This window comes from Vicugna pacos, chromosome 1 (genome assembly GCF_048564905.1).
Source record: "Vicugna pacos chromosome 1, VicPac4, whole genome shotgun sequence".
NCBI classification, from domain to species: Eukaryota; Metazoa; Chordata; class Mammalia; order Artiodactyla; family Camelidae; genus Vicugna; species Vicugna pacos.
Genome location: NC_132987.1, coordinates 22,787,476 through 22,804,322, shown reverse-complemented (window position 1 = coordinate 22,804,322; position 16,847 = coordinate 22,787,476). Strand labels below are relative to the sequence as shown.

Below are 16,847 nucleotides of genomic sequence, written 5' to 3'. Positions count from 1 at the left end.
TAAGGTTAAAGTCTTAAATATTTCAGCTAGAGTATATTTAAAATTTATTTCATCAGTTGAAATTTAAAGAAAAACAAATGACTTTGAGACAGTGAATGAATAGGGAGAAATCTAACTTTTCAAGTCAGCTATGAAAGACTCTCACCGTCTGTCAGATACAGAAAGGAGTCCCAAGAGCCTGATTGCTGGCACTGTATCAATTCATTCAGGTATGTACTGGCAGCTATTCTCAAGAGAAAAAGTTACCAGGATTGATTAAGTACACCAAAATTGAAGGCAGGGATTTTCAGTCCACTGTGCTTTATGTAAAAGCACTTTGCTTATACATTTTTGGCAGAAGTTTTGGGCAGACATGTGTATGTGTCTGTCTGTGTCTGTCTGTGTGTCTGTACATGTATGTGCATATGTACAAATACAAAAAGGTTATTCTGGGAGTCTTTCGTCTACAATGGACCTACTAAGTAATCACCCAGTATAAAACTCTGAACAATTTGTGTGCAATGTTTCAGTAAATGAAAAGTAAAATAATACAGTAATATGACACTCCAGGGGAGGCAAAGTAGGTCATTAACTGTCACTCCAGCAATTTCTATTTAACAAGCTCCATTAGCACGAAGTTTCTGATTTCTCTCAGATGAGTAGAATAAACCACAGCATTTCTTTCTACTTGTGTTCATTTTACTAGAATGAATCAGTGAACAGTAAAATTTGGGGCTCTATAGCATTAGCCAGAGGGGGGAATAATTTTTATTAATTTATTGTCAGTCATTCATTCTACACAAACTTATTGTGAACATATCTTGTGTCAGCGTGGCCTAGATGTGAAGGTAATAAACTGGCTTACGAAAAAATTCTTGACTGCTTTGTGGGGATGAAGAGAATGTGCTTTAAAATACTGCAGAGAAAGTGTCAAAGGCTTAGAAATTTATGCAGAGTGAAAAAAATGTTTCTCAAACAGTGTTCAAACTGGACAGACTCTCCTTCTGAAAGCTAGAATTACATACAGTGAAAAATGTTTTATTCAGTGTACAAACTGGAAATAGTTTTGCTATCACAGCTGCAGATTTGTACAATCTCACTTTATACCACTACCTTCACCTCCACCACAGCAGCCTCTTTCTCTTCCTCTCTCCCTCCTCTCTGCCGTCACCACCACTACAGGAGTGTAGCTAGTGAGGTATAGACAGAAATCAGAGCCAAAGGGAACAGCCAAAGCTGAGCACAGGACAAACACTGAGAGAAGCATTTCCCAGTTCTCAGGAAGCAGGCGTTTTTTGGAAAATGTATCATAGGAAAATGAAGCTTCTTAAATCCCAGCATCTCATGGATTGGAGTCATTAGGGATGAGAAAAGCCAAAAACAAAAATAATACTCAAGAATCTCCACTTAACTAAATTCAGATGCCTGAGTAATCACACGTCAAAGAAACATTTTCTGCAATTTTTGGAGAAAACCTTACGAGGAAACTGCCATTTTACACAGATGGACATGGAGAGTGGGAGAGTTTGGGCCCTTTTAAGCAATTCACTAACTAGCATCATCAGGAAAAAACCCTAATGAAGCTGGAGCGATATTAGAGCACCTTGAAGGATGTTTCCATTTCTTGGATGCCCCCATTTCTTGGAGAAGAAGGAAGGAAAAATAGTGAAGAAGAGAGAGCAAAGTAACCAATAAAGTAAGGAATGAGCCAGGATGATGTGTCTCTGACCCAAAAAGGGGCAGGATCAGAAAAGCAAGTACCTTTCATGACAGCAGGGGTCACTACTGGTCACTCACTTCTGACAAGCAAATCTTGTGCATATTCACACTGAGATACTGCTAGGGCTGTGATATTTCTGTCAGTCTTTCATAGTAATCTGAGTAACGACACATCATATTTCATTTTCACAAGATGAATGATTTAGTTGCTTAGTGCCTCCTAAATTCTTTTCTAAGAATCCACAAAAAAACAATTGTCAAGACAGCATACACCCTTTTGAAGAACTCCTGAGTGCTTCTAAATGTGGATGGCATTACAAAGCCATGTGATCATGAATTATCGTCATATCCATTATATGCTCCAGAACCATTTTTTTACATACCATAGCTACCTAAATATAAAACACTGCACTGCTGGGCAAACAGTGATATGAACCAAGATCAAATATGTAATGTGTTCCCTTACTTGTCTTAGGCTACTTTTTAGATGTGCTGTAGTAATGAGCTGAGTCCAGGCATCTGACAGACGGGACAGCTGGGCAGTTGAGTCAGCAATTCTGGCACTATCATACTGCAGGTGCAGAAATGAAACTCAAGTACTTGAGAACAGTTGCCTTTGGGCCAGCTATGAACTTGACCTCATTTCAGATAGCAGCTTTTTTTTCTCACCCACAGCACAGCTGAAGTTTAGAAAAGAATTCATTTAGCTCAGCTTTCAAAAACCAATGATTTAAAGCCTACTTCCCTAAGTTTCCTTTGAAGACAAAATGCCAGGCATTTTTTTCTTTGTTGTTTAAAAGGTTTATGAAGAATTAATTACCTAGATTGTTCTTTAACAAGTGAGACTAAAATTCCACCCTTCTGTTTCTAGCACAGACTTTATTTCAGGTACATTAAGTGCTTTGTGAAATTCTGAAAGCATTTCCTTTGGCATTATTTTTTTATTCTGATAAGAGGTAGTCCTTAAATTAAGGGATAATTTTATATCTTTTTATTACAATACATAACTTTTAATAGAAATATGTAATGTCCTGCTCATTTTTTTCTATTCAGGGCATTATAATATTGAATTGCTCAGTCAGTCCAAAAAATGTGACCCCAGCAATTACAAAATTTTTTTTGAGAAGTATCTGGACACCCTTCCAAAATTAGAAATCACTTTATGTATTTGAGAGCTCTGAGAAAACAGAAAGTCTCTTAACTCTGAAGAATAACAATTTGTTAAAAATATATTTTGCCCCATAATAGGGCAAAAAAGTACTTGGTGATTATTAAACCAAAGAGTTTAGATCATTTACAGATAAAAATAATTCTGATAGTAGAAGCTATTCAGTTTAGATCCTGAAGTGATTAATGGGCATGGTAATGGGAAACCTCTGAAATGCAATCTGAAGAGATGGTTAATGAGCTTGGATAAGACGTGATATGTTCACCAGGATCCTATGGAGTGAAAAAGTAACTTTGCATTAGAAAGCATTTATATTATTCCACGTCTTGCCCTCCTAACACTTACTATACAGAGAACACTGGATATTCCACAGAAGAGAGAGACTAACATCTTATTTCTTATTTTTAATTGATGTGGCATTGCCTCTTTATGTAATTGCTAAAATCTCTGTCTATGTACTTCATGGTGATTCCCTCCCCATTAACACCCTTCTTCTGACTCATACCTTTTACCATCACACATGATTATCATATACTGCACCTGATCATGTTCCAAGTCTATCTCATTGTTATATATGAGGATAATTCAACACAGTGAATATTTTTTACTGCAAAGAACTGGGAAAGGATTTGTTTGTAATATGAGGATAACTAAACATGAACCCTGCTTTCAAAGAGATGGTCAGCCAAAGAGATTGTGGCATATGCACAGATAATACATTAAGGACAAACCATTTAAAGGGATAATGAGATGGGGTAAGGGAGAATCATGATTCTGGAATGTTGTCATGAAGAGATTCTGAGTGACTACATGGGACTGTCCCACAAGGGTTGAGGATGTAGGGAAGGAGAAAGTTTCCCAAATAGAGGAAACAGTATGATCAACGTCGCAAAAGTAGAAAAGACAAGGAAACTCTGATAGTGCATGAAAAAGAGAGAAACCTCTTTAGTTGCTAATCTCTGCTTGTGGTATCTTTTTCCTCACCCTACTCATTCATTAAGATTTAGCTCATGAAACACCTCCTCTAAGAAGTCTCAGAAAATAGACATCACCAGGCCAACTACACATCTCTCTCATATTTTCAGCACCTGCTGTGTTGTATTGTAATCTATCTGCATACATAACTGACTTAGTAATTAAATTGTAAATCCTGAAAGGATAGGGTTTGTGACTTAATCATCTCTGTATCTTGAAACCATAGTCCAGTGTCTGGTACTTAGTATACTTTGTAAATATTTATTAAACTGATGAATAACTAAATGTTCAAATATTTTATACTAAGATGCATATTCGTACCCAACATCTCAATACTTTTAGTATATACTAGAGATATACCTATGTGTGTGTATATATATAGTATATGCTATAGATGATACTCATAAATGATTAGATTTTTATCTGTCATATTCAGGCTTTTGGAAAATAATTTTGTTCAAAATGAAAGTCTCTACTGTCAAAAGATAAAGAAGTTGTTGTACATCTACATCAAATACTTGTATAAGCATAATTTTAGATTATAAATGCAAATATATTTATAGAGTACCTTATTTTATCAATTATTAAATAGTCATGCAATTAAATTAATAATTTTGCATCTTATTTAAGAAGGCCTTACCTACTTCTAGATTCTAGTCTCCATGATTTCTTTGTCACTTTTATGATTTATTCCATTTGAAATTTATTTTTAAAAACATACTCAGTGATCTAATATTTTTTATCAAAAGATAAACAATTGCTATAATGAACATGAGTTTATTTTTTCCATTATAGTCTAAAATCATCATCATCTCAATTGAAACCAAAAAAAAGAACACAGACATAATTTTGTCTTAAGTGGGGGAAATGTATGAAATATCTCTCATTGTGGCAATTATGTGTTTTACTTGAATTCTGCTTTAGAGAGTGTCAGTGTTTGTGTACCCACTGTCTATTTCTTTTTTAAACACACCACACACACAGCTCTCCTTTCCCAAACTTCCTATATAATTTATTTGGTTTGTTTTTAACACCTTTGGAAACAACATCTAGCTGACCATTTTAAACCTGCTCTCAGAAGCCATTAATAGGTTAATTTGCTCTGACATGTTGTGACTATTTATCTGCTTAGACCTACCCCTTCCATTTTATTGTGTGTGTTATATTCATAAGTATATTTAGCTTTAAATAGTTTTAACACAATTCAGAGCCACATTTTCTCTCCACCCTAGATTTTTCCCTCCCAAATAAGAAACATTAGTGTTCTTTTATCTGCCTTCTCCTCCTTCCTGAACGTTCTAGACCCTTCAGAGCTCCAGCAACCACCTTGTCACTGAGATCTGATATTTTATTTCCAAGTTGCTATTAAGTTGAAATTTGGCAAACTAATAAACTATGTTTTAGATTACTTCCTATAACCCATTCCTGAGCTTTTTTTTTTTTTTCCATCTTACTCACATATGTACTCTAAAAACTGGCAGTGAGATTTTCCCTCAGAACTCTTTCACTGTGTTTATCTACTTTGTTCATCCATCTGGTAATACCAGCAAGATGTCTGATGATAACCTAGTTTTAATTATTTAAAGTAAATCTATTCATTCCCACTGGAAGGTGTTTAGGAGTTCACCTTCAACATTCAATACCCTGACATTTGCTCCAACATATGTCTCTCTGCTAGACATGAATCTCTTAAGTTCATTCTATTCAGTCCTTGGTAGATCTGTCAATCTAAGGATGTTGGCTTTATCTCAGTCTGCAAGAGGTTTACTATTATTACTATTATTATTATTATTATTGCATTTTAATGTTTCCTCTCTGCCATTCCTGTGATTATTTTAGAAATCTCTTAGATGAATACTGGTTCATCTGAATTATTCTATGCCTTTAAATTTCCTTTCATTTTCTCATCTGAGCTCATTATTGCAGTTTACTAATTTGTTCCTCAGCTCTTTCTCTTCTCATTCCCTTGGGCTTTTCCCAGGCTACTCAATGTCCCCTTGCTCTTCCTGTTGGCCCCATTCCAGCAGGTCAGTATATTTCAGCAACCAGCCTTCCGCACAACACTGAATCCTCCCGCACACACTGGCATTTTTGTGATTCCATTACCCTGCTTTCCTGAGAGGACAGAATGTAGAGGCAGAGTAAAAAAGCAAACCGATATAATGATGCTTTCATTATGTTAAGTCATATCTTTTATTCCAACTTTAATCCTACTCAGCTCAATGGTGACCCTCTGATAGTTCTAGATGGTTGTATGAATTTTGCAGAAATGCGCAGAAAGAAAGTATGTGAAAGAAAAGTGTCATGAAATTGCAAATGCAGGTGACAGCAAATGACAGAAATTGGAAAGAATATTTGATTGTGCTTGAGTTAATGGTGATACTGATTTCATGCTCTGATAGACCCTAAAGGACAAGGCATCACAATGGTATTTCAGTTCTATTTAACATTATCGGTATAATACAAGTCAAGGTACTTTTGCTTTCAAATGTCTTCTTTTAAAGTGAGGTGAATTGAAGATATAGAAAAGAATTACATATAAATTATATTTATTTGAGGTGCCCAAGTGTTTCTTCAAAGAAGTGCCATATAAACTATCATTATTATGAAAACATGCTTCACAAAATAACTTCAGTCAACTTGATGTAAATTAAGAAAGTGGATGTGGACAAAAATAAATAAATGCACAAGCATAAAGTAACAGTATTACAGTAAGCCTAACTCTGTAGAGTGCTTTACCTCAAGCAACAATGTGACTGAAATATTTATTTAGGCTATTATGCTGAGTACTACAGAGTGAGAACAGAAATGCTCACTCTTCTCGAGGAACTTAGGTTCTACAGACAGAGCTAGACAGTATTCAAATAATCACACCATCAAAAGGGCACAATTACAAAGCAAGACTGAGTAGAGGGTTAAGATGGAAGTGAGTATTGTATATAATGGTTACTAACCAAAGAACCAGAACAGACAAGGATATCAGGGCAAGCTTTCCTGAAAAAAAGTACTTGAGCCAGTTCTGTAGGGACGAATAAGAGATAAGCGGGGGGGGGGGGGAGGTCAGTGAGAATTCTGAAGGCTAAATATAATATGTGTAAAGGACTTCTGGCAGGGCAAAATCAAAGAAAACCTTTAAGACTGGACATCAGTGACAAAGCAAGAAAGAGTGACACAAAAGGAGAGTGCAGCTAGCCAAGTGTTCTGCAACACTAAGTACTTCAGGCTTTTTTTCTAAGAACAATGGGGAAGCAATAATGTGATTTAAATTGATTGTTGAGGAATGTGACAGTATCAGATTTGTGCTCTGAGAAGAGAACAGCTGTAATAGTCTGAAGAACTGACTGGACACTAGGACACCTGGTCAAGGAATACGTCAACAGACTGGATGCGTGAATAGAGTAGGCTGAACTAGGGAAATGGTGACAGAGAAGCAGATAAATAGGAAATGTGTTGACGATGTAAATTATTAGAACTTGGTAATGGAAAAACTGTGTGAAAGGGAGACAAGACAGTGCTGATGACAATTTTTAGGCTTTGGATTTGTGTGCCTACATGGAAGGTGGTGAAACTCACCAAGACAGGAAATGTTAGATTAGAAACAAAATATAGTGCTTGATTACTGCTTTGTTCTTTATTTGGGGAGAGCGTATTTATAAGACCAGGGGTTTAGTCTTGGGACATACTGAATTTGAGGTGATATTGAAACATCTGAGATGAGTGAGAATTTTGAGTAGATTCTTGGATATATAGGTCTGATATTCAAAGTAGAGGTATGGTCTGGTTATATACACTGATGAGTCATTACATGGATGATAAATGTTAACTAGAAAAGGATGAAATTGCCTTTTTCAGAGTGAGAAGAAAGAGAGCTGAAGTCAGGAGTGTGATTCCTCTAGCTCCGTTCTTCTTTCTCAAGATTGTTTTGGCTATTTCAGGTCTTTTGTGTCTCCATACGAATTTAAAAATTTTTTGTCCCAGCTCTGTGAAGAATGTCATTGGTAATTTGATAGGGATTGCATTGAATCTGTATATCGCCCTGGGTAGTATGCTCATTTTAATAATATTGATTCTTCCAATACAAGAACATGGTATATCTTTCCATCTGTTTGTGTTGTTTTCAGTATGCAGATACTTATCTCCTTAGGTAGGTTTATTCCTAGGTATTTTATTCTTCTTGACACAATGGTAAGTAGGACTGTTCTTAATCTCTTTTTCTGCTATTTCATTACTAGTGTATAGAAATGCAACTGATTTCTGTATATCAATTTTGTATCCTGCAACTTTACCAAATTCATTGATGAGCTCTAGGAGTTTTCTGGTGGCACCTTTAGGATTGTCTATGTAAAGTATCATGTCACCTGCAAACACTGACAGTTTTACTTCTTTTTTTTCAATTTAGATTCTTTTTTTTTTTTTTCTGACTGCTGTGGTTAGAATTTCCAAAACTATGTTGAATAAAAGTGGAGAGAGTGGGCATCCTTGCCTTCTTTCTGAACTTAAAGGAAAGGCTTTCAACTTTTCATAATTGAGTATGATGTTAGCTGTGGGTTTGTCATATACGGCCTTTGTTATGTTGAGGTATGTTCCTTCTATGCCCGCTTTCTGGAGAATTTTTAGCATAAATGGATGTTGCATTTTATCAAAAGCTTTTTCTGCATCTATTGAGATGATCATATGGCTTTTATTCTTCAATTTGTTAATGTGGTGTATCACACCGATTGACTTGAAAAATCCTTGCATCCCTGGAATAAATTCCACTTGATCATAGTGTATAATCCTTTTAAAGCATTGCTGGGAGTTGATTTACTAGTATATTGTTGAGGATTTTTGCATCTATACCCTTAAGTTATATTGGCCTGTAATTTTCCTTTTTTTGTGTAATATCTTTGGTTTTGGTATCAGGGTAGTGGTCTCACAGAATGTGTTTGGAAGTGTTCCCTCCTCTGCAATTTTCTGGAATAGTTTCAGAAGGTTAGGTGTTAACTCTTCTCTAAATGGTTGTTAGAATTACTGGGTGGCACTGGGTCCTGGCCCTGTGGTGGGCAGGTCTATGTCCAGAGTGTGTCTAGGTGTGGCTGTAGGCTCAGGAAGTCTGCTGATGGGTGGGGCAGTATGTTATTTGATCTGAGGCTTCCCAGCACTAAAGCCTACAGGCTGTTGGGTGTGGCTAGGTATTGGCACTAATGACCCAAGCAAGATGTCAGCCTCCAGGAAAGCTCATGTAGATGAATACTTCTCAAATGTCTGCCACCAGCTTTTATGTCCCAAGGGTGAGTCACAGCCACCTGCCACCTCCATAGGTGATCCTCCAAAACCAGTAGGCAGGTCTGGCCAGGGTTCCTATGAAATCACTGCTTTTGCCCTTGGTCCCAGAACATGCGAGATTCTGTGTGCGCTTCCCAAGAGACCAAAATCTTTGTTTCCCTATGTCTGTGGAGCTCCTGCAATTAAGCCCTGCTGCCTTCAAAACCAAATGTTCTGGGGGCTCCTCCCCCCAATGCAGGAACCCTGAGCTGGGAAGCCTGACGTGGGGCTCAGAACTCTCACTCCTATAGGAGAGCCTCTGTAATATAATGTTTCTTCAGCTTCTGGGTTGCCCACCCAGAGGGAGTGCAATATGAAACCCAATTATTTCATCAGTGTGCCCCTCTTACCATCCCACTATGGTTCCATCTTTATGATTCCAGTTGAAGAAAATTTTTTTTTTGTATATTCCAGTCTTTTTTTTTTTTTAATCAATGGTTGTGGTTTTGTTGTGATCATGAGAAGAGGTAGACTATGGTCCTCCACCATCCTGACCAGAAATCACTCTGAATTAGTATTTGAATCCAAAGTCTTGCACTCAATATACTCCTCATATAAACCTTCTATGCAAATAATAGAGATTGATTTTTTTTTAATTAGGGGGAGAAATGGGGGAAATTATGCATATTCCTATGTTAACCATGGATCATTCAGAAAAGAATAAAAAACATTCATTAATATTTCTTTTTCCCTTTTCCAATATATATCTTATATATACTATCTCCATCTGGTTACTTCCAGTTAAGTTCTACCATTTCTCTACTGGCAATTAGACAAAGGGAAATAAAGTCTTCCAACCTGTAACGAATCAAAACTTGAAGAGAGCAACTGAGAAACTTGCTTACTAGAAGAATTAGTAGTAACAACAACCAGATGAAAACACGCAAATAATCCTTTAGGAAGAGAAAATAATCGCCCAAAAAAACAAACAAACACAACAGTATCTAACCTTTATTTAAAATAAATCAGTTTACTCATCATTTTTTCCTATTCTGTACTTGGTCAAATTGCAGCCAGTTTCCCTGCTGCAAATAGTATCTTTATAGACCCCACCTATGCCAATTATAGTTTTAATATCAAAGTTAATAAGAATAATCAATAATAGTTGGAAATATCCAAGAATTGCTAGTAACTTTTTACAACTACAGCACAAATACGTCTTATGAGGATTACTGTTTGGTGGATATGTAAACTTTCAATATATATTACAATAATACCATTACAGAAAAAAATCTGTATGCTGCATTTCAATAATAATATGGTGCTTCCTAACTGAAAACGTACTTTAATATACATTTTAGTAACAAGTAACACTTGTCCAGCAATTTGCAGTGGGTTTTCCTGTTGTCTGATTTAAGCTTATCGTAACTGTGTGAAATGGGTATTTTTTTATTATTATTTTTATTCATCTATTTATTTTAATGTTTTTACATTTTTTAAATTGAGTTATAGTCATTTTACAATGTTGTGTCAAATTCCAGTGTAGAGCACTATTTTTCAGTTATACATGAACATAAATATACTCATTGCCACATTTTTTTTTTTTGCTGTGAGCTACCATAAGATCCTGTACATAGTTCCCTGTGCTATACAGTATAATCTTGTTTATCTATTCTACATTTTGAAGTCCCAGTCTGTCCCTTCCCACCTCTCGCCCTCTTGGCAACCACAAGTTTGTATTCTATGTCTATGAGTCTATTTCTGGTTTGTATTTATGTTTGTTTGTTTGCTTGTTTTTTCAGATTCCACCTATGAGCTATCTCATACAGTATTTTTCTTTCTTTCTCTGGCTTACTTCACTTAGAATGACATTCTCCAGGGACATCCATGTTGCTGCAAATGGCGTTATGTTGCCAGTTTTTGTGGCTGAATAGTATTCCATTGTATCGATATACCACTTCTGCTTTATCCAGTCATCTGTTGATGGACATTCAGGCTGTCTCCATGTCTTGGCTATTGTAAATAGTGCTGCTATGAACATTGGGGTGCAGGTGTCATCCTGAAGTAGGGCTCCTTCTGGATATATGCCCAGGAGCAGGATTCCTGGGTCATACGGTAAGTCTATTCCTAGTCTTTTGAGGAATCTCCATACTGTTTTCCACAGCGGCTGCACCAAACTGCATTCCCACTAGCAGTGTGGGAGGGTTCCCTTTTCTCCACAGCCTCTCCAGCATTTGTCACTTGTGGACTTTTGAATGATGGCCATTCTGACTGGTGTTTTAAAGGCGATTGTCTCTTTACTTTCTTTTTCTGTTGATTCATCGTTATAAAGAAATGCAACTGATTTTTGAACGTTAATCTTATAACCTGCTACCTTGCTGAATTCGTCAATTATTTCTAATAGTTTTTGTGTGGACCTTTTAGGGTTTTCTATATATAGTAACATGCCATTGGCATATAGTGACACTTTCACCTCTTCTTTTCCAGTTTGGATCCCTTTTATTTCTCTCTCTTGTCTGATTGCTGTGGCTAGGACTTTCAAGACCATGTTGAATAGGAGTGGTGATAGTGGGCAGCCTTGTCTTATTCCAGCTTTAGTGGGAAGCTTTTAAGTTTTTCACCATTGAGTACTATGCTGGCTGTAGGTTTATCATATATAGCTTCTATTATGTTGAGATATGTTCCCTCTATATCCACTTTGGTGAGAGTTTTTATCATAAATGGGTGTTGATGAAGTGGATATTAATATCCCTGTTTTGCTGACAAAGAAATTGTGACTTGGGGTGCTCAGTGACTTGCTACTTCAACTCAGCGACTTGCTACTTCAACTCAGCTAGCAAGTAGAAAATCAGGATGCAGCTCATGACTATTGGCTACAAATTTAGTGCAATTTCCATATGTAATAGCTGCCTAAGAGAATTCTTGCTTATCTCAATTATTCAGGTGTGGCTTTCTTTTTTCCAACATTTTTCAAGATTTAATTAAATGAGAGTAGATTTCTCATGTTTCTTATGTTGTTCATCAAATACTACAGGCAATTCACTTATTTATTATCATGTGCTACTCTATCCACTGTATGCAACAGACACTGTTAATTGTACAAGCACCATATACTTAGCTCAGCTCTTCCACAGCTCATCATCCAGGTCAGAAATTTGTTCTTAAGTATATTCTACATACATACTGATAGAAAATAAATATTTCTAAATATTAGAAAGTATCTCCAATTTTATTTTTCATTTCAAATAGATGTATTCTTGGTTATTGCTGCTATTTGCAGGTAATAGAACATACATACTCGTATAATTCAAAGATTATGTCATCCTTGTTGCAAATGAATTAGGATAGGAATAATTTAATCACAGTATAAAATGTTTTTAAAATAATATTCTTAATCACATGCAAAGACCAGAAAGATAAGAATAAATGTACACCACCGAATGAGTTTTTGACATCTAAAATGCTAATGTGATTTTACAATGTAGAGAAACAGCTTTTAAGAGCATATTTAATCAGATTCTGGTTTCTATAAAATTTCTGAGGTTTATTTTTAGTAATTGGGATAAGGCCATGCAATATGTGTCATTTAAAATAACAATTCAAATACTTCTAATAAATATACTGGAAAATGTTCTTAGAAGAATTTGGAAAGTAGAATGTCACCTAATATTTAAGTTATAAGCTTCATTACTTGTAGAGTTATAGATTTTTTACACAATTTAATTTCAAACATTCTTCCCACAAAGAATATAATCTTCTATTTTTATCCATAAGCAAGCTTTACTATAATAAGAATGAATAAGACTATTTCTCCTAAGGAAAAAGTACATTTGGGGGACAAGAAAGTTTTACTTTATCAAATTAAAGGAATTTGCATAGAGAGTTATTTTATTAAATTTTAGTAATGGACTTGGGATAGTTAAGAAGGGGAATCTGTATTTATCAAGAGTCTTCTATCAGGCAATAAATGTTCTGAGCACTTCAAATACAACATCTGATTGGCAGACTCTGTTTCTGGTTTTTTATCAGCTTTAGGGATACATAAAAATGAACTTCAGTATTAACAAGAAAATGAACTTCCTAGGTATGTTACTAGGTATACTACAGAAGTAATACTTAGTGATGATTTTTCGTTTACTATCCACACCTATCCAAACACACACACATGCACACATACACATATACACACACTATTAGTTATTTCTTTTAGCTTTACAGTTATACATAATTTAGGGAACTGCTTTGGCACTATCAGCACTATCTCACTGAATACTGAACAACATCCCTAAGAGGTATGAGTTTTAATCCCAATTTACAGATGAGGAAATTGAGGTTCAAATATACTAAATGAACTTTCCATGGTCTTTCGGTAAGTAAATTTACAGTGAAAAGTTGAACTCACTGTTTCACAGAATATGCCCTTGAAAACACTATAATACATTGCCTCCCAACAGATCTTAACAGGTTCTAGCAGTAAACTCTGTGGAAAGATCAGCTGCCTTCCCCATAATGGTGAGGAATGCAGTCCTAACTTAAGTCCATAATATATTTAGCTCAGCTTTCCTTCTCTCTCTCAAAGCTGCATTGCAAAGCTCTCTATTTCTACTCTGCCAATTTTTTATACACCCATAATCCTTTTTTTTCCTAATTATCACCAATTTTCTAAATAGGATAACACAATTTCATAAATTTAAATATGCCAAGAAATATTCAGCAACAGGGACTTAAAATTTGGGAACTATGCTAGAAACTATATATTCCTTCATTTATATAATACTTCAGGCCATGATTTAAATGTTAGTGTTCATTCAGGAACAAAAGTGAATTTCTATTTGACTTCCATTATTAACTTCAGTGTATAATTATCACCTTGGTTGTGAAGTATATGTCTTCTTATATATTTTGTATTCAATACCATTGTAGAAAAATAAAACAAGAAAATGTATATATTAATTTTTTCACACAGCACACTGTATACATTTACTATTTATCTTAAAATGGATTCAATCAATTTAAGGGCAATTTTCTCCTTTTCTTGAGTAGATTCAATGGTAAACAATAGAGAAACATACTCAGATCAGAATGACATAATATCTGTGGTGGTTTGGTTGAAGGCATTGAAAAGTATATTTTACATTGTGCAGATTGTTCCAAAGCCATAGGAGGTTCCATGACTGCTTGGGAAATAATATAATTCACAGAAATTATTGCAAAATAAGATTTTGCAAAAGTCCTAAGGTCAATAAGTATTAGAGATAAGTAGAAATATGTCATGGATCATTTTTTAAGTGTTTCAAAGGATTATGGCACACAGACTCTGAGATGACTGCCATTTATCCCTGCCTCCTACTACTCATCTCTTTGTGCAATTCCCTCCTGTTCTGTGTAGATGGGACCTGTGACTCACTTCTAATCAACAGAATACAACAAAGATGACAGGATGTCACATCAGTGATAATGCAACATAAGATTTCAACATCTGTCTTGCTAGAGATATGCTCTCTTGCTGGTTATGATAAAGTAAGTGGCCATGTTGGGGAGGTCCACATGGTAAGGTACTAAGGGTGGCCTTGGGTCAACAACCAACCATAAAGTGAGGTCAGCCTCTGGCTGATAGCCAACAAAGAGCTGAGGCGTCACTCAGCTTGGAAGCATTCCCTCCTCAGAGATTAGACTGCAGCGAAGGCCAGCGCCTTGATTGCAGTTTTCAAATGAGATACTGAAGCAGAGAACCCACCAAAGCCACACCCAGCTCCTGACCTACAGAAACTGAGAGATAATAAATGTATGTTGCATTAATCCACCAGTTTGTGGTAATTTGTTACTCAGTAATGGATGATTAAAACAAGGAGTGAGTATTCAGTGAAAGAAAAACATTGACTTTGTTGGGATCTCCTATCAGACCTGCCATTGTAGACAATAGGTGTATCTTCTCTCCTCTACTTTAGGATTTACAGTTGAGAAACTCACGAACACTCCGTAGACAATGAACAGTGTCAATCTGGTTTCTGAGTACATTTGGGATGGTTGGGATAAATATCAATATATTGTATTTGGGATTAGGTTTGGCTGTATATATAAAAGATACCAAATACATTGGTTCAAACACAAAGAACTGTATTTTCTTACAAAAATAAATGCAGATATAGACAGTTCAGGGCTGGTCTGTGGGCACCACTTTAAACATCCCCTCATGAACAAAGATGACTGCTTAAGCTCAAGGAAACAAGTGGTAGAAACAAAGGGAAAGGGACAATTACCAGAAGTCATAGACAATACTTTTCCTTACATTTAATATGACAAAATTTAGTTATATAGCTACACCTAGGTTCCAGGAAGCTACAGAAATCTAGTCTCTTAACAGTACTCATTGTCATCCCAAATAATATCAGTTTTATTACTAAAGAGGAAAAAAAGGTTGGAATTCTGAGGGTCAAATTAGCAATCCATACCACATAATTAAATTTCTAAAATTATTAAATCTTGTAGAATGCTTTAGGTATAAAATTAGGTGGCATAGATAAACAAGTGTTCCTGAATTATATTTATAGTTATACAACCATAGCATGAGTTAACAATAAAGCAAGATAAGTAGTAAGTGACACCATTTAATTTATAATTGAATTATAATAATTTATAACTGTATTCAAACCTTTGCTTTTAAGTTGTCAGATATGCAAAAACACTATCCTTTATGCCAAACAGATTTAATACCAACCAATCAAGATTTATAGATAGGCTGTAAATAATGTGGTATGAGAAAAGTTGGATTATCCTTTCAAAACATAAGGATGGCTCTAATGTGTCATGTTTTAAATAAATCATCATTAATAATTAAGTCTATTTCTTCGCCACTCTTCACACTTTCGAACTAATCGACTTTGGATTACCTATGTACATTCAACTCAAGTAAGACATCAACCAAAAAACAGGGAAAAAAACAAGACAAAAGTAGCTAATAAAGGTACAATTAGAGATGACTGCTTTTTCAGGAGACCAATCCAATTTAAATCATCAACTAACTGATTGGCCTGTCCTCAATATTATATTGATCTCTGAAAGTTTTTCTATTATGTTCTCTTAGTGTTTTATTCGTTAATAGTCTTACAAATATACATCTTTTTATATATAGCAATTCTATTTCTAGGCACTTATTTTGGGGGTAAAAAGTGTGATATTTTCATTGCTACAGCAAGGATGATAGTATAAAAATGTCAACAAGGCAGCTGTTAAACTGTAAGGAATAAATAAATATTTTATGGTTTTAAACACAAAATAAACACTATTCAGACTTTTTTAAGGTAGAAAAATAACCAAATTATGTTCATATCATTAGTTTAACAAATATTTATCAAGTGATTCTTTATGGATTATCTTCAGGAAAATCTCCCATCATTGAACTTAAAACATTCAGTGTTAAGGGGCCATTAATGTGTGATCACTTTACTAACGCGTGTCACTATCATGAACTATGAATAAAATACTTACTGAGGGAGAGTCAGTAGTAAAGGCAATAATCTCTGCTTATGTATATATCTCTAATGATAAATTTTAATACATCCAAAAATGAAAAATGTTGACTACAGTATGAATGAACCTAACAGAGTAACCTGATTTATTTTGAGGCTAAGTAACATAGCATAGAAGCAACAGAAATTTGACAGGTGAAGTTTAAAAGGAAGAATATTCTAGGCTGAGGAAACGCCACATGGTAAGGTCTAGCCATGGAAGTCTTGGTTACCACCGAGTCTGTGCTCTGTGA

The 16,847-nt window shown here is 35.3% G+C and overlaps 1 long non-coding RNA gene across 5 annotated transcripts in view; it reads right to left on the bottom strand.

The window, feature by feature from the left end:
* The window catches only part of LOC140695702 (uncharacterized), a 518,879-nt gene that overhangs the window by 472,329 nt on the left and 29,703 nt on the right, over nt 1–16,847 (bottom strand). The gene's annotated exons all lie outside the window — the stretch shown is intronic.